Source organism: Giraffa tippelskirchi, chromosome 9, assembly GCF_054371585.1.
Source record: "Giraffa tippelskirchi isolate mGirTip1 chromosome 9, T2T-mGirTip1v1.2.pri, whole genome shotgun sequence".
NCBI lineage: Eukaryota > Metazoa > Chordata > Mammalia > Artiodactyla > Giraffidae > Giraffa > Giraffa tippelskirchi.
In genome coordinates, this window is record NC_137283.1 from 20,479,438 (window position 1) to 20,505,568 (window position 26,131).

The window sequence follows — 26,131 nt, forward strand, 5'->3', positions numbered from 1 at the left end:
CCTACCTCCCTCACATACGCACATCTTCCATGGAGACATGGTTGTCCCTTGGTATCCGCGGAGTATTGATTCCAGGGTATTGATTCCAGAACCTGGACACCGAGGTCCATGGATTGTCCTGTCCCTTCTTGTAAAAGGAGACAGTCAGCTCCATATCCGCGGACTCCTCATGCACCATTAGACTCGCTCTCTGGTTGGCTGAACGCGCAAATGTGCCCAGAGGATGTGGAGTTGTTGTTGTTGTTGTTGTTTAGTTGCTCGGTCCTGTCTGACTCTTTGAGACGCCATGGACTATAGCCCACCAGGATCCTCTGTCCATGGGATTTCCCAGGCAAGAATACTGGAGTGGGTTGTCATTTCCTTCTCCAGGGGATCTTCCCAACCCAGGAATCAAACTCGCCTCTCTTGCATTGGCAGATGGTTTCTTTTGACTAGGGAAGCCGTATGTCTGTATTTTGAGTCCGGAAGGAGACTCACTAAATTGTTATTAGTGTTTACTGTAAAGAGATAAGAACTTTAAAAATCTGCCATTACTCCTCTGAAAGTAGGATTCCCAAGGGAATGGATAGAGTGCAGAAGGACTAGTTTTTAACTGAAATGCATCAACTCGGGCTGATTCACTGGTCACAGCCCCCAGTCCCCTCTTATTGGAGTGGGTGGTGGCATAGCATCTTTCAAATGTGTTCACTGACATCCAGAGGAGGCAGTTCCATTTTCTGATCCAGTACACACTGCTATATTATTTAAATACAGTATGATAACGTGGATTGATTTAGTTCATGTCACATGTTTGCCAAATTCGGTTCATCTTGATACTGACCATCTACTATTGGGCACTAAGTGCTGGGGTGAAGAGGCAAAGATAGATCAAACACAATCTCTGCCGCCAAATCTTACAGCCCGTGACCAAGGATATCATCCCCTAGCTTGATCACCCAGCTTGGTCATGACAATTTGGCCTGAAAAACCGTTGGCTCTTTTCACATACCAAAATCTTCCTCAATAAGCAAAACCCTAGAAACGTTTCAAGGTGGGGTGGGGGGCGGGGTGTGGGCAGAGTGCAAACAAAATCCTGCCTTGTTTCTGAAAATACTTCCAAGAGAAGAATAGGAAAGTCTTTGGAGAAAAAATATCCAATAAAATAAATCCTTGATTACTGAGGAGGCTTGGATGGGACAATTATTTATTTTCTCTAGAAATTTCTGGTGCCAAAATTAGGAAATCGATCTCATTTTCTTAAAACTATAGTTCAAAATTCCATCATAACCCCTTTTTCTTAAAACAATGTTTTTGTAACATTATCCTGAATTCTTACTATCCTGAATTGCAATTCATAGCTGGTATAATCTACCTACAAACAATTTCTAAAAATCAATGTACTGTTTTGTCACATAAGGGAGATACAAAAAATATAGTTTACAGTATAATAAGTATTTTGTAACATGAAAATGCTCAGATGATTAAAGAATAGGTGAGTAGTCAATGTTTGCACCTATTTTTAAGGATTACATCTGGATTTCAGAGGAATCAGACCATATTTGACTGAATGTTGTTGACCCTTTTGCTTTATATTTGCTATTTCCAAATAAGGGCTAGAGAGGCATACACAGACTCACCATGAATGAAATAGCTATAAATGAAAACTGATGTAACTATGTGGCCCTAGTGACTCACATTCCAAATGTGATACTGCCGTTCATGATGTCGTTTTCAAAATGGCGAACAACTCTTGGTAAAGTGCTAGAGCCTTCCTTCCATTATACAGAAGTAGCATTCCTAGGTGGAGAAGGGAATGGCAACCCACTCCAGTGTTCTTGCCTAGAGAATCCCATGGACAGAGGAGCCTGATGGGCTGCTGTCCATAGGGTCACACAGAGTCAGACACAACTGAAGCGACTTAGTATGCATGCATGCATCGGAGAAGGAAATGGCAGCCCACTCCAGTGTTCTTGCCTGGAGAATCCCAGGGACGGAGGAGCCTAGTGGGCTGCCGTCTATGAGGTCGCACAGAGTCGGACACGACTGAAGCGACTTAGCAGCAGCAGCAGCATTCCTAGGAAGCATGGTGCCTATTAAAACCATGCTGGTGTTTGTGTTTATATGAAAAAAAAAAAAAAGAAAAAGTTAAAGATCTGTGCTCAAATAATAAAAAAAATAGGTTCTTAATCTATATCATTGTGGGGGGGGGCGGTGTTTCAAATCTTGAGGGGACACAAAACAGCTCTTTGCCCCACAGTTCTGTTTCATACTGGTCGCCAAAGCCAGGAGAATGTGAGACTTCCTCATCTCCATCCCCACAGCACTGCAATCCTTGTGAAAACCAAAAGCACTGTCACCAGGAAACACCCTCTAAGGATGATGCCATCCCCTTTGAGAAACACTTCCTTGAAGTCACAACTCTTAGGAGAACTTCAGGCCTTCAGGTCATTCTTTGGGTCACTACAGTGCCTACTGTGTCCCCTGTCACTCAGTTGGGAGTCAAAGTGTCAGCAGCAGGCCAGTGGAGGGAACCGGGCCAGCAGATGGTAGGGACAGAGAGAAGCCCTGCCTGTGAGAACAGGAAGGTGAGCTGCAGCCACAGGAAAGCATGGAGCGTGGAGTACCCACAAGACATCCATAAGACAGGGCCCTAGCTGTAGAAGGATCACAGTCTAAGGACACTTCCAAAAATTCAGAGAGAAAGAGGAGTGGAAGACGCTGGTTAAGAACCTGGGTCTTGGGATCAGACAGGTTCAAATCGCAGCGTTGTCACCACTGACAGGTGTCACTTTGGGCCAGTTGCTTAGCTCCTCTTTGACTCAATCTTCTCATCTCTAAAATGGGCACCAATGGCAGTCCCTACTGCCCGGGGTTCTTCTGGGGATGAGATAGGATCAGAGGGAAGAGGCTGAGCATACTGCCTGGTGGCCTGCAAGCTGCTCCAGAGTGGGACTTTGTCTAGGTCTGCTCCCCTTTGTACCCAGAGAACTTGACCCAGAGGAACCACAGTTCAGCCTCGGTCCAGTTAACCAGCTCTGCACCAGCCATGTGAAAGTCAACCTTTCTCACTGTTCTGAAGGGACAAGTACTGGGGGCTGGGGTAGGAAGTGGGGACTTGGTTCTTTACTGGGACATCAGATCACAGGCAGTGTAAGAGGAAGCCAGATCACATGGGTAATGTGAGGACTGCTCTGGTCTCAGTGCTCAGGGGGCCACTAAGCTCCCAGGAAAATGGTGGGCAACCCTACCACAGGCGAGGGAGGGCAGCAGGGCCAGACAGCCACAGGGAGGAGGCCTGAGCCAGACCCAGAGGTGCACACAGGCCTGCAGACCTGCAACCCCATGACAGTTCCCCTCTGGGAACTGCACACGTCAGAGCTAAAAGGAGCCATGCAAAGTGAGAGGAAAGTAGGCCAGCCCTGTCTCCTCTTTGCCCCACCCTCCAACCCCCACCAGCTCCAGGTCACGTCACTCTTCCCTCTGCGTGCTGGACTCCAGCCACGCTGGTCATTTCCTCATTTCTTGAAAACGCTAAGCTTCCCCACCCACATCCCCAGCAGACACTCTTTGCTTGACTGATTTCTGCTCACCCTCCATTTCTCAGTTCAGACATCACTTCCCCGGAGAGGCTTTCCCTGAACTCCCAGACCAGGTGCAGTGGCCCTCTTCCTCACTCTTATTCTTACCGCCTCCAGCCTTTTCCTTTCTAGTATCTATTGCAATGACAATTTTGTGGGTAAAGGAATCTGCTCAATGTCTATCTCTCCAACTAGATTGCACACTCCTGAGAGCAAACGCTCCATCAAGTCCATGACCCCATATCCTGTGGTATGTAGCCTAGCCCTGGTACATGGTTAGTGCTCTGTAGATATTAGGGGAAAGGAGAGGGGACCTTGAAACTCACAGCAGGGTCACTGGGTTTGTCCTGAAACATAATCAGATCCACATGTCTCAACTCTTAAGAAAACCACGCCACTGACATTCCCCAATTGAATATTCATTTTGCAGCAATTTCTCACTCTATTTCAAAGCCTTCCCCACAGCAAAAATGAATACCATCCTCTCCCCTCAAACACAAGTGACTGCAGTAGAAAGTAGTTGGATTTGTGTCCCCTCCTCCCTGCTGTCCAGCAGGATGCCATGAGTGATGTCAGGTGCACCATCCCTTCGATCTGGATAGTGAGAAAATACGTTCAGGACTAAATCCCAGGCAGAAATGAAAGTTGGAGCTATATTCCATATCCTGTGATAAATCATAATGGAAAAGAATATGAAAACATGTATTAGTATATAATGTGTAACTGAGTCATTTTGTTGTACAACAGTAATTAACATGATATTACTTCAACAAAAAAGAAAAAAAGCTGAAAAAACAGATTCTTTCCTTGTGCACTCCACCACCCTGCCACCACCGTGCAAATATCCACCCGCTAAAATCTGACGAGCGAGACACCTGAGTACCTTTTCTGACCCGTGGTCAAGAAATTGTAGTTTGTTTCTAGAGGTCACTTCATTCTTCACTCTTTGTTTTTCTTTCTGTATCATCACTCATGGGAAGCCCAGATCCTTTTAGGGGCTTACCGAGTTCAGGCAGAGAACAGCTGGCCCTAGAAGGCCAGCTCTTTCTGAAGGAAGAGGAATAGCAATTTCCCAGCATTATCACCTCCGAAATCTCTGAATCCTCATTCTGAACCAACAAGTATGTTGTTAATTGCTTTACATAAATGATTCTGTTTAATCCCTCCAGCCCCTCCATGGAATGCTAATATCCTCTTCGTTTTACAGATGAGGAAAACTGAGGCCTAGAAATTTGAAGTAACCTTCAGACTCACCCGACCAGCAAGAGGTGACAATGGCACCAACCTCCGTCTCTTTGCCCTCACAGCCTGAACTCTTAAGTGCTGCACTTTGTTGCAAGAATAATTGCACCTTACAAGGTACTTTGATTGTTCAGTCAATTAATGAAGCAGTAACATTAGTGAGAATAATCATAGCTAAGTGTTCAGTGCAGGTTCCCTGCTATTGTTGTTACTGTCATTATGACTCATGACTTAGAAATAATGTTTTGAAGGGAGGCAGAGGCCATCCCTCTGAAGATTCTTTCCTCTTTGTCCTCTGCCCGGGGTCTGGCCATAGAGGCAGCTGTGTGTGTATGACTTGGGCATTCATCAGCTGAGGTGGCCGTTGCCCAATTGCTCAGTTCCCCTTGGGTCAAGGGTGCAGCATCATATGGGCCCCAGACAGGCACCCAAGAGGGATTGGAGATGCACCCGTGAAGGTGACAAACCCCAACTTCTATTACCAGTTCCTAGAACTAGGCTGTTTCCCCACAAACAGTTTTGTTATGATTCATGCAAAGTGAGAGCTGAGCGACAAGTTCAAGTCTTTCTTTCTATAAATATGCCAACCTGAAGGGACCTTGGGAAAATGGATGGGGCATTTTTAACAGCAGAAGACTCCTTTAGAAAACTTGCAGCTATTTCCAAGAGGGGGAAATCTACACACGTATATATCTCAAAAGCAGCTTATGATGTCAAGCAGAATCCTTTTTCTCATGATTTTTAAAATATGGCAATGCTTTGTTATAAAGAAGAGGTGGAAGGTCACTCAGAAGTGGGCGAAGCTGGAAGCAGCAGCTCATATACCAAGGGAGGTGATTCATGGATGGAAGGACCCCTGGGTGTGGGGCCATTTGGCCCTGGATTCAAATGTTGGCTCCACCATTCAACTAACTGTGCAACTTGGGGCAAGTTTTGTGTAACTTCTCCAAACCAATATGAGATAGTCATGTCCATATCTACCTGGTCAACCTTTCAAGAGGATTTTAAAATAAAATCCAGCTCTTCATGTGAGCAGAGGAAGTAGGGTACAGCTGTTCAGAGCGTTAAAGTTGTAACCCAGACCTGAGATAGAAGTCCAGCTTGGCCACTTCTTTGTGACTTTGGAACAGCCACTAAGCTTTCTTGAGCTTCTGTTTACTCATCCCTAGGGAAGCCACCCACCTCAGAGGGTTTGGAGTAGGAATTACGTGTGTTGATACAAGCTGTGTGCTTACCTCAGCACCTGGGGCTTAGGAGGGCGTCCGTAAAGGGTCGAGGTGGTTTATTCAATCAGTTGTCTCTGACTCCTTGTGACCCCGTGGACTGTAGCCTGCCAGGCTCCATGGGATTTAACAAGTAAGAATACTGGGGTGGGTTGCCATTCCCTTCTCCAGGGGATCTTCCCGACCCAGGAACCAAACCCAGGTCTCCCACATTGCAGGAAGATAGTTTACTGACTGAGCTACCAGGGAAGCCCCCGTAAAGGGTAGTGCTATGTATCAGCTATGGGCAGGACTAGAGCCTGGACTTCTTTATGATCCGGCCGGAAGTGAGAAGTCAAGTGTCCAGGCTGAAGCTGGGCAATAAGCAACTCAGCATGGGCTTTGGGGTCCCTGGCCTGTTCTTTCCCTGCTAAGAGCTGCCTGCCCTGCTACTCCACCCATCCAACTGGATTCTTAAGTTTGGGCCCTTAGAACATCCACCACTTAGCCACAGCTAAGGCTGAGGGCAGAGCTGAATTTTAAATTGATGTCATTTTTTTTTTTTTTTAATGACCAGGAAGCTAATACAAATTTTGTTGAGGGGAGAGACATAAAATGTTTTGCCTCAACCCTGGAATAATGGGGAGTTTGCTTCAAAGATAACTTGGCCACATTCCTCTTCTAAATTTAGCCCTGGATAAAGTTGCAGATTAACACACCTGCTCTTTTTTTCCTTGCCACGAAGTAAGCACTATCCCTGGTTAAAAGGGATCTTGGGCTGACGTCTTCAGTAAGAGAGTTCACCAGTAGCCAGTTTGATCGTGGATATCCTCTTTGTACCAGGGCTCATCTTTGATTAACTGAAAGCAGAGATTCACTTCATCCTCCTCTGCTTTCCTCAAAGGACTTAAAAAAAAAAATTAATTTGACCTTCTGCTCTGTAATCGTACTTAGTGGATAAATGGCCAGGCCAAGGGGAATAAGTAGGATTTTGGAGTCAGATAAACCCACGTGTCTCTAATGCTGCATTTCTTATCTGTGAGTTGGGGCAAGAAAATCTGTGATATAAACTTTGTGGGAAGATTCAGTGAGATCAGACACAGAAGGGTTTGCCCTCTCACCTCTCCCTTCCTGGAGCCTGCGGCAGCAGACACTATTAGTTTTCTCTTCGGAGTAATTCCATACCCCTTTTGTCTTAGAAACAGGATCCCAGCTGGATCCATTCTTTTTTGAGTAGCCATGTCCTTTATTTTGGGGAGTAGGAGTACTGGCTTCCCCAGGCAGCCCTAGGAAATAAATCTTGCTTCATTTAAGCCAGCCCTGGCAGTCTCGGGCCTCCTGCCAAGTGGGTGGTTTAAACAAGAACACATGATACAACTTTGGCCAAAGAGATAGGGAAACTCTGCCGGGGAGTCTCTGGGGAGGTTTGCACTGTTATGAAAAAAAGGATACGAGACAGATGTATTCCCTTTTCTGTCTCTGCGTGTTGTCATCTGTGTGCAGTAGCCGAGAGAAGTCAGCCATCTTTGGACCATGAAGAGAGCCGCCAGCCTGTGAGGTTAGGACAGCAAACTGAGAATGAGAGGGCAGAAACCAGAGGAATTTGGGTGCCGGGTGATGGCACTGGCCAGTGGATGAACCAAGCCAGCAACTCTCTGGCATATGGGCCCTTTGCCATATAAGATAACAAATCTCTCGCTTTGGAAGTGTAACCAAGCAGGACCCTGTGGGGCCTTCCTCAGGACAGGTTAGCCTCCATATCCTCTGCTTTAGGTCCTCTCTGAAGCTTCTAGATAGTATCATTTGATGCAAATTTCCTGAGTTGTTTTGCAGATGTGAACCACCCCACCCTCTCCCCACCAATGGAAAACTACTTGCTGACCAGAGCACACAGCCCCAGGTCTCCTGGAGTTTAGGGACTGATAATATTAACCCCTGTAAGACCACCCTGCTGCCTCACCATCAGCCAATCTGAGAACTGTGCACCCTGCGGACCACCCCCACCCTCCGAAACTGCCCTTTAAAAATGCTTTGCCAAAACCTTTCAGGGAGCTCAGCGTTTTTCAGGGCATAAGCCACCTTGTCTCTTGTTGCCTCGCAATAAACCTTTCTCCGCTCCAAAATCCAAATAAATAAATAAATAAATCTCCCCCTGGTTTTAGCCACTTCTGGCAGGTGTCTTGTTACATGCAGTCAAAACTACGCCCATGTGAACCCCCTGATAACTCAAGGTGGTTATCAAGGCTGTTTGCAATTGTTTGTATTCTCTCTCTCTCTCTGGGTACATGATGAAATCACATTTCTCTACCTCCTTTGACATAGGGAGTAAATATTTGTCTTGCTTTGTCCGATGATATGTGAGGGAAGTACTGTGTGTCATTTCCAAGTAAAGGTTTGTATGTGCCAGGATGATTCTCCTCATCATCTTTCTTTGCCTGAGCCATCAAGGAAATAGATAGAGCCTCCATCAGCTTGAATTCCCCAGTGACTATGATAAACAGTGTACATGTGACATGAATAAGAATTAAACTTGGTTGTGTTAAACCAGTGAGGCTGGGTTGGGTGTTGGTTACTGTGGCACAACCTAGCCTTTCCTAACTTAAGCGCATCCAATTGATACATTCAAATAATAGAACAGGGACTCTGGCAGGGGGAGGTATAAGGGATTTACTAATGGATGTGATGTGAAAGGGCTTCCCAGGTGGTGCTAGTCGTAAAGAATCCACCTGCCAATGCAGGAGACATAAGAGACGAGGGTTCAATCCCTGGATAGGAAGATCCCCCGGAGGCGGGCATGGCAAACCACTCCAGTATTCTTGCCTGGGGAAACCCATGGACAGAGGACCCTGGCAGGGTATGGCCTACGGGGTCACAAAGAGTTGGACATGACTGAAGTGATTCAGCACGCATATGATGAATGTGAAACGTCTGCTTCCTTTTTAGATAACTCACTCTAAGGCCAGACTACTGTAAGGAATTCTTATCCCCTGCCCACATTGCCTTTAAGATTCATGCTCCATTCATCAGTAGAACTAGACAGAGAAGCCACACCAGAGATTCAGTGAAAGAAAAGACCAGACTTTCAGTGGAAGGAAGGGACTAAAGAGACTGAACTCACCCAGGGAGCCTGGAAGAGACAGAGGGGTAAAGAGAAGCTCAGGTGACAGGAAGGGAGGTCACACTGCCCTCCTGGAGTGTTGAGACGCAGGTCTTGCACCTGCTCCAGTAGCTGGAAGTGGATTGGCTAGAGGAGGGAAGTCGTTCCTGGGTTCCTCTGTCCTGACTTAGAACTAGGCCCTCAAATCTGGAGTAAACAAGTCTTCTAGTTATGAGGTATGCAGTTTGGGTAAGAGGAGATCCATGTACTTATGAGCGGTGTGGTAATTTGCTAGGGCTGGTGGCTGAAAAAAAAATCCAGCATTTTCATCTCTCTGAGTCCTGGAGGTTGGAAGTCCAAGATCAACCTGCCAGCAGGGTTGGTTTCTTCTGAGGCGTCTCTCCTTGGCTTGCAGGCAGCCACTTTCTCTGCGGGGCTGTGGTCTTCCCTCTGCGTGTGCATCTGTGTGCTAATCCTCTCTTCTTCTAAGGGCATCAGTCATTGTGCATTAAGGCCCACCCAGATGACCTCATTTTACCGTACTCACCTCTCTCAAGGTCCCTGTCCAAATGCTGACACATTCTAAGGTACTGGGGTTTGGGACTTCACCTTATGAATTTGGGGAGTGGAGGCAGGGAAGGTGGGACACAATTTAGCCCACAAGAGATGGTAACATCCTTCCTTTTCACAATAGGAGTGACAGTGCAAACAGTACATAGGTAAAGTGCCTGGTGTTCACTTGTTCCAATGAAAGGTAATTATTAATTCTGTTGGGTTGTTTGACCCTTTGGAGGTTCATAAATTCTCCAAGGTTAAGCATTATGTTCTTATGCTTCTTTGTAGCCTGCACAGCCCAAAGTTGGCATCATATACATGGCAGTCAGAGATCATCATGTCAAAGCCAAATACACTCAAGCTCAAATTCTGACTCTGCCACTTAGTGGCTGGGTAACATTGGGCAAGTCCCTGAAATATTCTACGACTGTGTCCTCCTCAGTTTATTAGGTTTATTGCACCTACTTGTATTCATTTTCCAGGGCTGCTGCAACAGATTACCACAAGTGAATGGTTTAAAACAACACAAGTGGTTTTGCCTTACAGTGGTAGAGGTCTGAAGTCCAAAATCAGTTTCGCTGGGCTAAAATCTGGGTGTCTGCAGGACTGTGCTCCCTCTGGGGGTTTGCTGCTGCTGCTGCTGCTGCTAAGTCGCATCAGTCGTGTCCGACTCTGTGCGACCCCATAGACGGCAGCCCACCAGGCTCCCCCGTCCCTGGGATTCTCCAGGCAAGAGTACTGGAGTGGGTTGCCATTTCCTTCTCCAGGGCGTGAAAGTGAAAAGTGAAAGTGGAGTCGCTCAGTCGTGTCCGACTCAGTGACCCCATGGACTGCAGCCCGCCAGGCTCCTCCGTCCATGGGATTTTCCAGGCAAGAGTACTGGAGTGGGGTGCCATTGCCTTCTCCCTGGGGGTTTGCACAGAGAATCTATTTCTTGTCTAGAGGCCACCTGCATTCCTTGGTTTATGACCCTTTTATGTCTTTCTGTCCAGCGATTGTGTCACTCCAATCTCTGCTTCTGCTATCACATCTTCTCCTCTAATTCTGACTCTTCCATCTCACTCTTTGACGTAGAAAGGCCTTTGTGATTACTGTGGGACAACTCAAGATAAATTCTCAAGATCAGCTGATTAGCAATCTTAATTCCACTTGCAACCTGAATACCTCTTCGCTGTGTAATCTAACATATACATAGATCCCAGGCAGTAGGAAGTGGACAGCATTGGGAGGCCATTATTTTGCCTACCTCTAAGAATTATTGTGAAAGCCAAATGAAGTAATCTATGGAAAGGATTTGGCACAGTGGATAATCAATAAACAATATTGAGGACTTCCCTGGAGGTCCAGTGGTTAAGACTCTGTGCTTCCACTGCAGGGTAGACTCTGTGCTTCCACTGCGGCGTACACGGGTTAGATCCCTGGTCAGGGAACTGAGATCCCACATGGCATACAGTGCAGTCAAAACAAGCAAACAAAATCTTCGCCCACTTAACATATACCTGTATAACTCAGAAGGAAAAAAAAACACCCAAAATAGAAAAATAAAATACTTAAAAAGATAAACAATGTTCTTTGTTTCCTAAGAACTCATTCTATAAAACTCTTCATTGAAGATTAGTATTTTGGAAACTATGGGCCTGTGCAAATGAAAGTTACTTTGAAATTCTGGCAGAATTTGTTTAGGTGTAGAGGTATCCAGGATCATAGCATCTTTGATCAGAAAGAGATGCTATAAGTCATAGAAGTCAGTTCTCTAATTTTACCAAAATGTTAACTGGGGTCTGAAAATTATAAGTTCCAGAACAAGAAGTCACAGCTAGATTTACTGTATGACACACAAATTTAATGTCTTATCACTAGGCAATATTTCAATAGTCACCTTCTGCTTCTTTTCTCTTCATTATCCAGGAAGACTGAAACCTGGATGGCAGTTTAGATCTGTCAGCAAAATTGTAATTCCTTGTATTTATGTAGCATTGTTCTTGCAGCAAAGTCAAAGAATTTTATACAGAACCTTCCTCTATGAAGGTCTTCCCTGGTGGATCAGACAGTAAAGAATCTGTCTGCAATGCAGGAGACCCAGGTTCAATCCCTGGGTTGGGAAAATCCTCTGGAGAAGGAAATGGCTATCCGCTTCAGTATTCTTTCCTGGAGAATCCCATTGACAGAGGAGCCTGGTGGGCTACAGTCCATGGGGTTGCAAAGAGTCAGACATGACTGAACGACTAATACTTTCCTCTGTGAATAAGGGACCTGACCGTTCATGAATAATGACTATTTGTTTTTTTGGTCTGATTGGACATTTTTGCTTTGGGTTCCATTCTTCATCCTATTCCATGATAAACACACCCAGTTCATTGCCTTCAACCTCTTCCCAAGAATGGCCCCATGATCCAGACCTGACCAACCAGAAGCGTGCTTGGAATTCTTGCCAGAGTCATTGGAAAAGATTTCTTTCTTTCATATTGCAAGCTTGGGGCCATTGGCAGTCATCTCATTTACCATGTATAAAGAGAGCATGAAAAAATCATCTGGGCCCCTCAAAAAGCCAAAAGCCTCTTGTTTATGAGTTAAAACAAATCTTTTTTTTCTTAAACCAGTTTCATTTGAATATCTGCAACTCGTTTCTAAACGAGTCCTCACCAATACAGCTGGTAACAATGTAAAGCCTTATCTCTTTCTTTGAATCATTAATAGAAATGGCTTATAAATTTGAAAGTTTCAGTTCTTAGTAAGTGATTTATGAAACAATACCAAAAGAATTTAGGGAAAACCATTTATTTTTAAAACTTGAAGTGTGATAATCCTTGGTAAATCCAAGAACTATATTTTTATCTCTAATTTTCATTGTGAGAAATTTCAAATATACACAAAAATATAATTGTATCATGAAAACTCATGTTCCCCATACTCAGCCTCAGCATTTGGCCAATCTTGTTGCGTCTATGTCCTACATTTTTTCCCCACCTTGTTGAAGTATTTGAAGAGTAAAGAACTATATTTTGATGTGAATAAAGTCTCCTAAACTGTATGACCTGGGCATATAAATGTCTATTCAGTTATTCTAAAAATATTTACTATGCACTTACCTTTTGCACAGGGTCACCATAAAGGCTCATTTCCTTTCTTGCTTTTATGCAAGTAATTTATATTCACTATGGCAATTTAGAATATACAGGAAGGCAGAAAGTAAACTAAAATCATTTATAATTCAATCACCTAGAGAGAGTTATTATTACTATTTTGACGTATACAAATCCAGACTGTTTTCTCCGCACATAAAATAATAATAGCTATTATTTATTGAGAGCCTCATCCATGCTAAGAATTAGGCTCAACACTTTATGTGGGTTATTATTTCTTTTATCCTCACAATAATTCAACTCAATATCCTGATTTTATAGTTTGGGAAACTGAGACACAGCAAAGTTAGAAAACTTGTACAAGATTACCCAGCTGATAAATGGTGGGGCTAGGATTGAATGAAAGTAGTCTTTTTTATTATTTGAATACAAAAAAATAGGATCATACCTTTTTTGTATCTTGCTTTCTTTGCTCAAAGATATATCTTGAAGATCTTTCCACGCAATAAACCTATCACTTCATTTTAAAGCACGGCAGTGTATTCTAAGACATGAGTGAACTCAGAGTCATTTGACCAAATGCTCACAAAGACATTTAGGCTGGTTTTCATTTTCCCACAGCCATGGTGCCCATTGGCCAGGACTGGCTTGGCCCTTTCTGTGAACACCATGCCACTCGCCTGTCTAAACACCATGGATTGTCACTTCTAGGCACCCTGAATGGCAGGCCCTTTCCTGAAAGACATATCCTTTCCCCATGGCTACCTCTTTACTCTAAGTCTCTCATTATTCAAATTCCAGAAATTCTCAATCCTCAAATGTCACCTGACCCTTTTCCTGATTCCTTGCTGGGTGGCTTGCCACTTAGGGCACCAACTATGTATATGAGAGAGGCCATATCATTGCTGTGCCTGGCACATTTGTTACATGTGTTTCTAAGACACAAAGCATTTATTTTCTTTTTTTGGCCTTGTCATGTGACTTATGGGATTTTAGTTTTCAGGCCAGGGATCAAACCCAGGCCCTTGGAAGTGAAGCATGGTCCTAACCACTGGACTGTCAGGGAATTTCCATTTCTTATTTATCTTGGAAACCCCAGTACCCAGCACTGTGCCTAGTATCTAGCTCAGCAATTGTATGCTGAATGAAAGAAAATTGAATTATCAATAACAACAGCAATAGTGATAGCTACTTTCTGTTCAGCATCTACTCTATTTTGGGCACTGTGGCTAACTGCCTTATGTATATTTTAGTTAAGACACATCTGTGTAAGATAGTACTATTACTGTTTCCTTTTCTGGGTGAGGAAACTGGATCTCTGAGAGGTCAATTAACTCACCTAAGATTGGCCAACTGATAAAGAAAAGAACTAGGATTTGAGTTTAGTCTGGCTAGAAAACCCAAACCCTAGTCACATTGGAGTCTTCGCACAATACTATGAGCTGTATCTATTCTTCAAACAAATATTTACTGAGTACCTACTTGTGTTAGTCCTGGATATAAAGCAACACACACACAAGCATCAGACTCACCTGGTGGGCATGTTGAAAATGCTGATTTCCTGACTCTGGAAATTCTGATTCAACTTGTCTGGAGTTGGGCCCAAAATCTGCATTTTCACACGGCCCCAGGCAGGGCTGACATTCCACCAGTAGGCACTGGTGTGGCCCCACTGGTTGTTAAAACAGTGATATATTTCTAAACTAGTCGGTCAACAGACATTGCCCCCAAAGGACCTGAGTGTAGGTGACCAACTGTCCTAGGTTTTCGTGGGAATGCCCTAGTTTCAACAATGGAAATGCCACATCCTGGGAAAAGCAGGAGGGCCATCGACCACATCAATGGGGAAGTGTCCCCTGCCACCCCAGTTACCCTGATCTTTCCCAAATCGGCATGAGTCAGTGGGTCCAAGATGCCTGGCATAGGATGGGCCTCTCTGATCATAACTACTGTCAGTTCTGATCTGTAGAGGTCCTCACCTTTTCTGTGGTTAAAACGTTTTGAACATCACCTCTGGCTCCAGTGATTCTGATGCAGGCCATTCTTTGAGACACACTAGTCCAGTGGTCTGGCACCAGATGAAGCATTGGGAAGATTTTCAAAACATAATATTAGAAACATTTATGGGCCAGGAGAATTTTATGCAAGTGAACTTGTTTAATCCTCAAGACAATACTAATGGGGATGCTATCACTGCCCCCATTTCACAGATGAGGAAACTGAGGCCCAAAGAGGTTGAGCAACTTGTCCATGATTACATAGCTAGTGAGGGGGCAGGGGGTTGGATTTGAACTTAGCTTATCTCCAAAGTCTGTGCACCTGGGAAGCCAAGACAAATGTTTCCATCCAGCAGACCCTGGCTATTTGTAAAGGCCAAAGTCTCAGGAGACCCCATTCCTTTGCACAGAACCGGCACCACTGCCTTGCTCTGAGCCCCCATGGTCCAGAGTTGAACTACTGCCACACTATGCAAAGATGTCGGGCCTGAAGGCGACACCAAGTCCTTCCTTCCATTAATTGCCCTCCCAGAAGCCATTTTCAGTTCTCACAGCAGCTCTCCTCACATGGCAGCAAACTCTGAATACCAATCACAATTTAGGAGTGAGGGCTTGAAGCATATGTCAAAACAGGGAGAGAAACCAAGCGACAGCCTTTCTTCCGGGAAGGAATGTGAGTTTTTTTTTTTTACAGGCAGGGCTGCTTTCTCAGTGAACTTCTCCTCTTCGTTTCTGAGTCCACCTGTTACCAGGGCAGATGGCCCCAGTTAGCCTTTTCTCTCACAGGCTTCAAATAAACTGCAACACCCTGTGAGATGTAAGCGAATTCCACCCACTGACAAGAGCTCCCTCTCTGCCCAGGTGCTCTTGAAGTCTTGGAATTTGACACCTACACAATCTGACATTTACGACTTGGAAGAGGAGGCCTGGAGTGGGTGCTCTGACTTCCGATGAGCCTTTCAATAAATCCTGAGTGGGCTCTCACCATGTACCAAGCATCATGCTAGGTTTGCAGATACAGATGAACGAGGCAGCGATGGCAGCTGCCCCTTTACGGAGCTTGCAGCCCAGGGACTGGCCAGAGGAGGGTCATTCATTGTCATTGAGAGAGGTGCCCTCAGTCTAAGTGTTCAGGAGTAAACGTAAGCAAGCAAATAGCAATGATCATGCTGAGTGAAGTAAGTCAGAAAGAGAAAGACAAATACCACATGATATCACTTGTGAAAGTCGCTCAGTTGTGTCTGACTCTTTGTGACCCCACAGACTATAGAGTCCATGGAATTCTCTAGGCCAGAATACTGGAGTGGGTAGCCTTTCCCTTCTCCAGGGGATCTTCCCAACACAGGGATCGAACCCAGGTCTCTCACATTGCAGGTAGATTCTTAACCAGCTGAGCCACAAGGGAAGCCTAAGAATACTGGAGTGGGTAGCCAACCCTTCTCTAGTGGATCTTCCCGACCCAGGAATTGAACCAGGGTCTCCTGCATTGCAGGCGGATTCTTTACCAACTTCAAGGGAAGCCCTGATATCACTTGTATGTGGAATCTAAAATATGACACAAATGAAGCTATCTATGAAACAGAAACAGAATCACGGATATAGAGAACAGACTTGTGGTTGCCAAGGGGTGGGGATGTGAGAGAGGGATGGAGTTGCAGATTGGGGTTAGCAGGTGTAGGTTTTTATATGTGGATTGGATAAGGAGCAAGGCCTTATGGTATGGCACAGAGAACTATATTCAATATGCTATGATAAAGCATAATGGAAAAGTATCTAAAAAATAATGTGTGTATATTCAGCAATACGTGAACCATAAACTTCCAGATGTTCAAGCTGGTTTTAGAAAAGGCAGAGGAACCAGAGATCAAATTGCCAATATCCGATGGATCATCGAAAAAGCAAGAGAGTTCCAGAAAAACATCTATTTCTTCTTTATTGACTATGCCAAAGCCTTTGACTGTGTGGATCACAATAAACTGTGGAAAATTCTGAAAGAGATGGGAATACCAGAGCATCTGACTTGTCTCTTGAGAAACCTGTATGCAGGTCAGGAAGCAACAGTTAGAATTGGACATGGAACAACAGACTGGTTCCAAATAGGAAAAGGAGTACGTCAAGGCTGTGTATTGTCACCCTGCTTATTTAACTTATATGCAGAGTACATCATGAGAAACGCTGGGCTGGAAGAAACACAAGCTGGAATCAAGATTGCCGGGAGAAATATCAATAACCTCAGATATGCGGATGACACCACCCTTATGGCAGAAAGTGAAGAAGAACTAAAGAGCCTCTTGATGAAGGTGAAAGAGGAGAGTGAAAAAGTTGGCTTAAAGCTCAATGTTCAGAAAACTAAGATCATGGCATCTAGTCCCATCACTTCATGGGAAATAGATGGGGAAACAGTGGAAACAGTGTCAGACTTTATTTTTGGGGGCTCCAAAATCACTGCTGATGGTGATTGCAGCCATGAAATTAAAAGACGCTTACTCCTTGGAAGGAAGGTTATGGCCAACCTAGATAGCATATTTAAAAGCAGAGACATTACTTTGCCAACAAAAGTCCGTCTAGTCAAGGCTATGGTTTTTCCAGTGGTCATGTATGGATGTGAGAGTTGGACGGTGAAGAAAGCTGAGCGCCGAAGAATTGATGCTTTTGAACTGTGGTGTTGGAGAAGACTCTTGAGAGTTCCTTGGACTGCAAGGAGATCCAATCAATCCATCCTAAAAGAGATCAATCCTGGGTGTTCATTGGAAGGTCTGATGTTGAAGCTGAAACTCCAATACTTGTGGCCACCTCATGCGAAGGGTTGACTCATTGGAAAAGACCCTAATGCTGGGTAGGATTGGGGGTGGAAGGAGAAGGGGACGACAGAGGATGAGATGGTTGGATGGCATCACCGACTCGATGGACATGGGTTTGGGTAGACTCCGGGAGTTGGTGATGGACAGAGAGGCCTGACGTGCTGCAATTCATGGGGTCACAAAGAGTCGGACACGACTGAGCGACTGAACTGATATATATATATATATATATATATATATATATATATATATGAATAACTGAATCACTCTGCTATTTAGCAGTAAATAAGCCCAACATTATAAAGCGACTATACTTCAATTAAAAATAAATTAAAAATAAATTTAAAAAAATGAAGAGGGATTTCCCTAGTGGTCCAGTGGTTAAAACTCTATGCTCCTAATGCAGGGGGCACAGGTTCTATCTTTGGTCTGGGAACTAAGATCCCACATTCCTTCCAGTGTGACCAGAAAGAAAGAAAGGAAAGAAGTATAAGCAGTAAGCTGGGTGTTTATCAGAGGACTGTGACCTATTGGCAAGCAGGGAGGCCTCCATCCAAGAGGTGATGTGTGAAACCTGCAACTGGAAGAAAAAAATTGGTGCTGCTTCAGAATGCAGGCAGGGAAGAGATAGTACAAGCACAGGGGATGCATTTACAACAACAACAAAAAAAACCCCGTCAAACCTGTAAGAAACTGTCAGAGTCATGAGGGCGCAGAGGTGCAGAGCTGCTCCAGGGGGAGGCAGACACGCCAGAGCTTGTCGGCCTTAGTGAAAGATTCGGGTGTTCTCTGGAGAACAGGGAAGCATTTTAAGCAGCAGAATGACACAGTTGGAGCTGCATTTTGAAAAGACTCTTCCAGCTCCAGCTAATCAGTAGCAGAGGCAGAGCTGGGCCTCGATTTCAGGTCTCTTGTCTTTTTTTTCTTTTTCTGTTTCTCCTTCGTCAGTCTCAGAACGTGAGCCCTGCTCTCAGCTTTTGTGTCTGAGGAACCCTGTTCCATGTGTGTCCAAACCCAGTTACCCACTTCCTCATCTTCTGCATCGTTTGAGGTGAAAGAGAGCTCGAAACGCAGGCCCATGGGATGGCCTGAGCTCTTACTTCTAGCTTCTTACTTCTTACTTTCTCTTGGGAAAGCTGATGAACATCTTTGGGCATCAGTTTTTCATCTGCAAAATGATAATAAAAGTCTCCCTCAAGGTGAATGGAGAGTAGCATGGAAGCATAACCACTACCATATGTAAAAGAGATAGCCAATGGAAATTTGGTGTATGACTCAGGGAACTCAAACTGGGGCTCTGTGACAACCTAGAGGGCTGGGAAGGAGTGGGAGGTGGGAGGGAGGTTCAAGAGGAAGGGAACCTACGGCTGATTCATGTTGATGTACGGCAGAAACCAACACAATACTGTAAAGCAATTATCCTTTAATTTAAAATAAATAAATGGCAAAAACTAATACATAAAAAAGTCCATCTCAGATCAAGGTTGTGACAGATTTAAATGATAATGCGTGTAATGCATTATATTGCTTGCAATGCATTGTGTATGACCTATGACCTAAAATCAATACTCAGTAAATAGGAACTCTTTTCATTGGAATTCCCCTCTCCAAGGGGGTGCCAAAGACTTTTGCTGAAGTTTTCCCACATTTTTTTTGGTACACATTTTCTCAAGGTTTTCCAAGATGGAAGGAGCCACTGCTTTCTGTACTTCTAGTCTGGTAAGGCTGGTCCTTGCCCTGGCTATAGAAAGGGCCAGGTGACCCAGGCCTGGCCAATCCTAGCTCTCCATTCCCGTCAAGGGGTGGGCTATTGATTTTAAGGGACAATTCATAATCTTTGCCTGAGGTCAATACAAAGATGCTGTGAGCACGGCGTTTTCTCTCTCTCCCGTGGCTGATGCTACTGTCAGCCAGGCTCATGGAGGAGGCTGGCACTCAGGGAGCAATGAGAGCTGAGAGTCAGATGAACTTGCCAGCATTTGGGCAGCAAAGAGTGGCAGGTCCCAGTCCCTGAGGCCATGGTTGTCACAATTGCCTTTATGTTTTACAATTCTGCGAACTACCTCCACTGCCCTGCAACAAATTTCCCTAGTCACTCATTCCCCAACTTGCTTTAGCCAAGTTGAGTTTTGAGACTTGCAACCAAGAGTTCTGACAAATTATACAGCTGTCAGTGTCACAGGCAGTTCTGAATCAACATCTTAGAGCCCCAAAGTTCAAAGAGGCCTCAAAGGTCATCCTGGACAGTGGCTTAAAAAAAGGCAACAATAAGAAACTTTGAAGAAGCCAAATCATTCTTTTCACATCTTCAGAAACCCAAATATATAACACAGATAAAAGAGGAAGTGCCCCTGTGGCTGTGAAAGTGTGGGAGACCCTCCACCCTGCCCACCCCCTCCTGATTCTATCTACCTCCCCTGCATCCATCTCAAAGTCAATGTCTGGTCCAGCTTCCTACATCAGGAATCACCTTGATCACATCTTTGATACTTGGTCATCGAGCCTCAGACACATTTACAACAGGCAGCTGATGAAGCCACGAGGCAGTCCACTTCCTTTTGCAGACTCTTCTGATACCAACATAGTTCCTCACTGGCCTCGTGGTAACACCCACACCCACCCACAGGGCTGAGTCCCCGGGGGTCGAACAGAGCTAAATAAATACACCTTTCTGATGGGCAGCCCTTCCTGAAGACAATTTTCTGTCCCACTTACTTCCCTTCTAAAGCATCCTCAGTTTTTTCCTCATGGGACCTCATGTCCAGCTGATGAGATGCCTAAAGTAGGCAGACTTCTGTACAAGGTGTGATTTAAGCTAGGACAGAAAGATAGAAGACTTACAGTTAAAGAAGGTGTTTATTTTATTCTTTAAAAAAAAATGAGAAGAAGAAAAGGAAAGAAAAACACACACACAGAGGCTTCTGACAGCCCCATTACTTCCACGGGTACCATTTTTCCCCAGGTCAGGGCACTGTGCTTGGGCCTATACACACCCCTTCTCCTTTCCCCTTTGGCCCTTACAACCCACCTATGAATTTAGGGATGATTTGTACCCTCATTTAAAAGATGAAGACCAGAGGAATTAAAATAACTGGCTCAAAGTCAAGAGCTAATATTTGGTACGACTGGGATTTGAACTCAGATCTCAACTTGACTCTAAAGCTGGGACTTTTAGGTGCATTTCTAGTAGAATACATAGACCTCTTTGCTACTGACCAGCAAGTCCTGGAAGATGATACGATGCAGCACTGGAAGGAAGATATCAATGTAGTTAATTTTTTTTCCTTTTCTTCTTTGGCCATGCAACAGGTGGGATCTGTTTCCTGACCAGGTGGAACCTGCACCCCCTTGTGTTGGAAGGGTGGAGTCTTAACCTCTGGACCACCAGGCAAGTCCCAATGTAGATAATTTTTTGCAGACTTTGTATCACTGTGGTCAGGACACAAGGCAGACACTTCTTTGCAGGCAAGCCACAGAGAAACTTCTTTTTAAATATAACACACTCATTGTGTGTTGGAGATGATTTAATCTGTTATTAGAGCAAGCCACCAAGGAAGACGTGGGTCTCTGGGGCTGGGATGATGAAGCATGACTGTCTGCGTGACCAAATTGATGACAGTTAACCCAGCTTCCCTTTTCACTTGCCCATCGAGTCCCTTTAAGCTCTTTCCCACTTTTGGGTGACTGTGGGCTCAAGGGAGAGGGTCTGGGGAGCAAAGAGGTGCAGGAAGCAGCTTGGTCCACCTTGGAGCGTGTGGTGTCACGACAAAGGGCACTTGGCCTCTGTTTCCTGCTTTCTAGCTTCGGTGTCGATGTTCCACAGCTGCACCTGATGCTTTCTTAAGCTGTGCCAGCTGTGAACTTAACAGTAATAACATCCCTGGCGACTTTCATAGCGCAATTGCTAGACACAGGCACACAGAGCATCTCGTTCAACACCCACAACATGCCTACCGAGCAGCCACTACAGTGATATCAGTTTTACAGATGTGGTCACTGGGGTCTGAGGGGCAACATACTGAGGTTTATTTGTAAATGGCACGGTTGATGTCTGAACTCTGGCAATCTGACCTAGAGCAAGCTGTCCTAATATATTAAGTGGTAAAGACAGATCTGAAAACAGTGTAGGATACTATTCAGCAATGAAAAGGAACCAAGCCAAGTTATGTGGATGAATCGCATGATAATTATGCTGAGTAAAAGAAACCAGATAAAAGTATATATGCTGTATGATTTCATTGATGTGATACATGGGATTGATGAAATTCTAGAAAATACAAACTGACAGTAACAGAAAGCAAGTCAGTGGTCATGAGTGGAAGGAGGGAGGGATTGTAAGGGCATGAGTAACCTGGGAGGATGAAAGAATTCAGTCTCTTGATTCTGGTGATGGTTTCCTAGGTGTATATGAATGTCAGGACTCATCAAGCTATGTACTTTAAATGTGTGTAGTCTATTGTGCATGAATTATATCTTAATAAAGCCTAAAAAGCAGGATTGGGCATGATTCTGGTCTGGTTTTTAAGGAAAACATTTTAAACACACACACACACACACACACACACACATATATAAAAGTAATCAGATCCATGGGGCTTCCCTGGTGGCTCAGACAGTAAAGAATCTGCCTGCAATGTGGGCGAGCTGGGTTCAATCACTTTGTCAGGAAGATCCTCTGGAAAAGGGAATGGCTACCCACTTCAGCATTCTTGCCTTGAGAATCCCATGGACAGAGGAGCCTGGCAGGCTACAGTCTATGGGGTCGCAAAGAGTCAGACATGATTGAGCGACTAACACTTTAACAAACAGATAGATGCATGACAACGTGACTCACAGGTCCTGTGTGATCTGATCCATGACCTTCTCCCCAGCATCACTTCTCACCACCCACCCTTTACCCTCCCTGTTGGGCAGAGAGTGTCACTGCTCTCGTTTCCTCCCTGGCCTCCTGCAGTCTCGCACCCTTCTCACTTGCTCTGTGTTTCCTCCACCTGGAGGAAAGCTGTCTCGCCCTCCACCCTCTCTTCTGGTCTGACTCCTCTTGATTCTTTTGGCTAAGATGTCCCCTCCTTCCTCAAGCCAAGGGGTTTCCCTTTGGCACCTGGTATTGTAATTGTTCAATACCTTTTCTCTACTCTTAGCTTGTAAATTTCATGAAGGCAAGAGGCTCTATGTCTTCTACAGCTGGAAGGTATTCCTAATCTGGAGTCCCAAGTCTGGCACGTGGTAGGTATTCACTAGATATGCGTTTGAATGAAGGACCAAAATGATATTTTAAAAACTACTGAGCAAGTACTACTTCTATATCAATACTTTATTAAGGAAAAAACTCCACACATAATTAATATTCTCCAATATGCAGGCAACTATAATGTTAAGAGTGAGTATTGAAATAGCATGTCACATAAGCGGTTAAGGATATAAAATTTACAGCCATTTAGACCTGGTTCTACCAGTTGCCAGCTAAGTAACCTTGGGCAGGTTATGTTATCTCTCTGAACCTCCATTTTCTTCTCCCTATAATGGAGGTGATGGTATTGGGTCATTGTTATGAAGTTTCTATCAGATAAAGCATGGGGTGTGCTCAGTATGGAACCAGCACACAGCAGGTGTGCCACTATTATTATCAGCTTTCTTATTATTATTGGACTGGCATTGTCATTCAGATTGGTTGAATATCAACTGTCAGCCAAAACCTCACATTTATCTGGTTCTTCTCTTCTTGCCAAGCATCACTCATATAGTACCTTAGGTGCCCTTTGCAGGAACCCTGCGAGAAGTGAAACAGATATTATTACTACCCATTTTAAAAGGAAGCTGAGGTCCACAGAAGCTAAATGATCTCACCCAAATTGCAGAGAAGGCGAACAGTGGCACCAGGGATCAAACCTGAAACGGTTCAGCACCCTACAAAGGGTACCTGCTGAGCTCTTGCCTGCTCCTTGGACATGTAAGTGACTGAAGGCCCCTGCCAGGTGGAACCCAGCCTCCTCTCCTCAAGTTCCATCCCTGGACCCCCCAGTCAAATCTCCTGCACCTAACAGAGGTGCAATCCTCCCCTCTCCCCTCGCCCCTGTCCCTGCACGCACGCACACACACACACACATAACTGCGCCCTTTTTCTCTCTCTCACAGTTTCTGCTCCTCTATTTCCCAAGATGCCCCTCCCTCTGAGCTGGTCCTTTCCCACAAAAATACTGAAATATCATTTGACTAAGCAAAGCACTTGACCCTCCACCCCCTCCACCCTGCTCAATAAGACCTAGAGACCAGTGCTCAGAGCAAGACCCCCCTAGCCTGTCTCTCGCCTCATTTATCTCAGAGCTGGGAAGATTTGCTGTGTTTGCCCAGAACAAAAATTTGTTCAACGGTGTGCTTAATTTTATTTTGTTCCTGGAATTAAAATAAAAAATAAATTTAACTAAAACCCTGGTTTCTGGGTTCTCTCAAAAAAACGGGGGGGAGTGTGGAGATTGGGCAGCAACAAGGGCTCCTGGGTCAAACACAGCAGCAATAAGCCCAGGTAGAGACATGGCTGCCCCTGTAGCCAGGCCAGACTGTTACTCTGTGCCAGAATCCACCAGGCTCCCGAGTTTGCGTGACTTGTCTGGCCTCTGGAAGGATTTGAGGCTGTAATCCCTGCTCTGGCCGTGTAACCCAACTGGCAGAGGTTTTACGTCAGTCTTCTTTCTTCCCTTCTCTAAGTGGAAAGACCCAGTTTTAGAGATTCATTTTCCACTGATGTAAATTATACTACCACCCCAAATTAGATAGCAGAAGCAGTTACATGCAGTTTGGTTTTCAACATATTTTCCACCCCAATGCAAAAATGTTATATGGCATATTTAGAATCTTTCCCCGTCTCACAGTAAAGGTTTTTTTCATGACAACTGAAATTCCCATTATTCGACTACCAACCATGTGCTTAAAGATTTGGAGGTGGATTCTAGCTGATTCCAGACCTGGAACTGAAGAAGCCTAACTTTCAGCAACGTAGCCCCCAGTGTCATCTGATTTAATGCTCATTAGTTGAATTGCTCTTTATTGTTTGAAGTTCAGTGCATATTTTCAAAGGCAGTTAAGTTCCGCTTAAACTCTGACACCATTTTTTCTGCCCTCTCCCACTCTGCAAATTAGATGACCCTCAATTTCTTCCAAGGGCCCTGAGCACCGAGCAAAGAGGAGGTGGTCCTCACTGTGTAAACTTTCTCTCTCACTGCACAGTGACCAGCCACCTGATTTGTTTTCACCTAAGGAGTCCCCAACAAGCACCATCTGAAAGAACAGAGCAAACCCTAGGGAAGCGCTTCTCAAAGTGTGGTCCCTGGGCCAGTAGCATCAGCTAGCATCACACATTTGGGAGCTTGTTAGAAATGCATACTCTGGACGCCAGCCTAGACCTGTGGAATCCCAATCTGCATTTGAATAAAATCTCCAGTTGACTCACTGATAAATATTGGGTTGGCCAAAAAATTTGTTTGCGTTGTTACATAAGGTGGAATATATTAGCCAACCCAATAAAACCAGGTAATTTCTTTAGTGAAAAGGACCCTGAAGTAAATAAAAGAGAGAGTGACATGAGAGTGACTGGGAATAGACTACAAAGATCAGCTGTTCTCAAATCTTTGGGCGTCAGGATTCACCTACACTCTTAAGGAGTGCTGAGTTTTTTTTATGTGGGTTATATGCGTGTGTGCTCAGACACTAAGACATCTCCGACTTTTTGTGACACCATGGACTGTAGCCTGCTAGGCTCCTCTGTCCATGGGATTTCCCAGGCAAGAATACTCGAGTGGGTTGCCATTTCCTCCTCCAGGGGATCTTCTGGACCCAGGGATGGAGCCCACGTCTCTTGCATTGCGGGTGGATTCTTTACCACTGAGCCACCAAGGAAGTCTTAATGTGGGTTATATCTGTTAGTATTTGCCATATTAGAAACTAAAACTAAAAATATTTTTAAATATTGTAATTCATCTTAAAATCGTAGACATTACCTATGAACATATTTTATTAAAGTAGCTATATTTCCTAAAACCAAATGAATTAATAAGAAGAGTGGCATAGTTTCACATGTTTGCTGGTGTCTTTAAATATTTACCTGAAGAGAAGATGTCTGGATTTCATATCTGCTTCTGCATTCAGTCTTTTGCAAGGTCACATGTCACGTGGACTTTGGAAAACTCCACTGCATATATGGGAAAGAAATAGTGAAAAAGACAAATACCCCCCACGTATTGTAACAAAGATAGTTTTGACTTTGCGTATCCAGCCCCGCCCCCCCCCCCACACACACACAGAGGGTCCGACCCAGACCACACTTAGAACTGGAGATGCAAAGTGATCTAGCAGTGGAGAAAGGCCTCCCAGTGGGGTGGCGTTTAAAACAGTGCTCTCAATGATAAAAGAGTCCTAATGGAAGGCTTCACACTCTCAACAGCATAGAGATTGTGCAGTGAGGGTGTCAGTGCACTTCTGGTCCTGACTTGGTCCTAGAGTAGCTGCAAAAGTAATGACAGTTCCCTTATCCTCTCTGAGCCTCAGTTTCCTGGTCTGTTGTATGAGGAGGGTGATGTCTAATGTTACAGTCCCCACCCCAC

General features: G+C 44.7%; 1 long non-coding RNA gene across 8 annotated transcripts in view; it reads left to right on the forward strand.

The window, feature by feature from the left end:
• The window catches only part of LOC145520777 (uncharacterized), a 204,587-nt gene that overhangs the window by 253 nt on the left and 178,203 nt on the right, over positions 1-26,131 (forward strand). For all 8 annotated transcript variants that reach the window (XR_014064810.1, XR_014064815.1, XR_014064814.1 and 5 more), the window contains exons 2-3: positions 4,765-4,916; positions 20,844-20,922. This is a non-coding gene — a long non-coding RNA (uncharacterized LOC145520777). The remainder of the gene's footprint in view (positions 1-4,764; positions 4,917-20,843; positions 20,923-26,131) is intronic.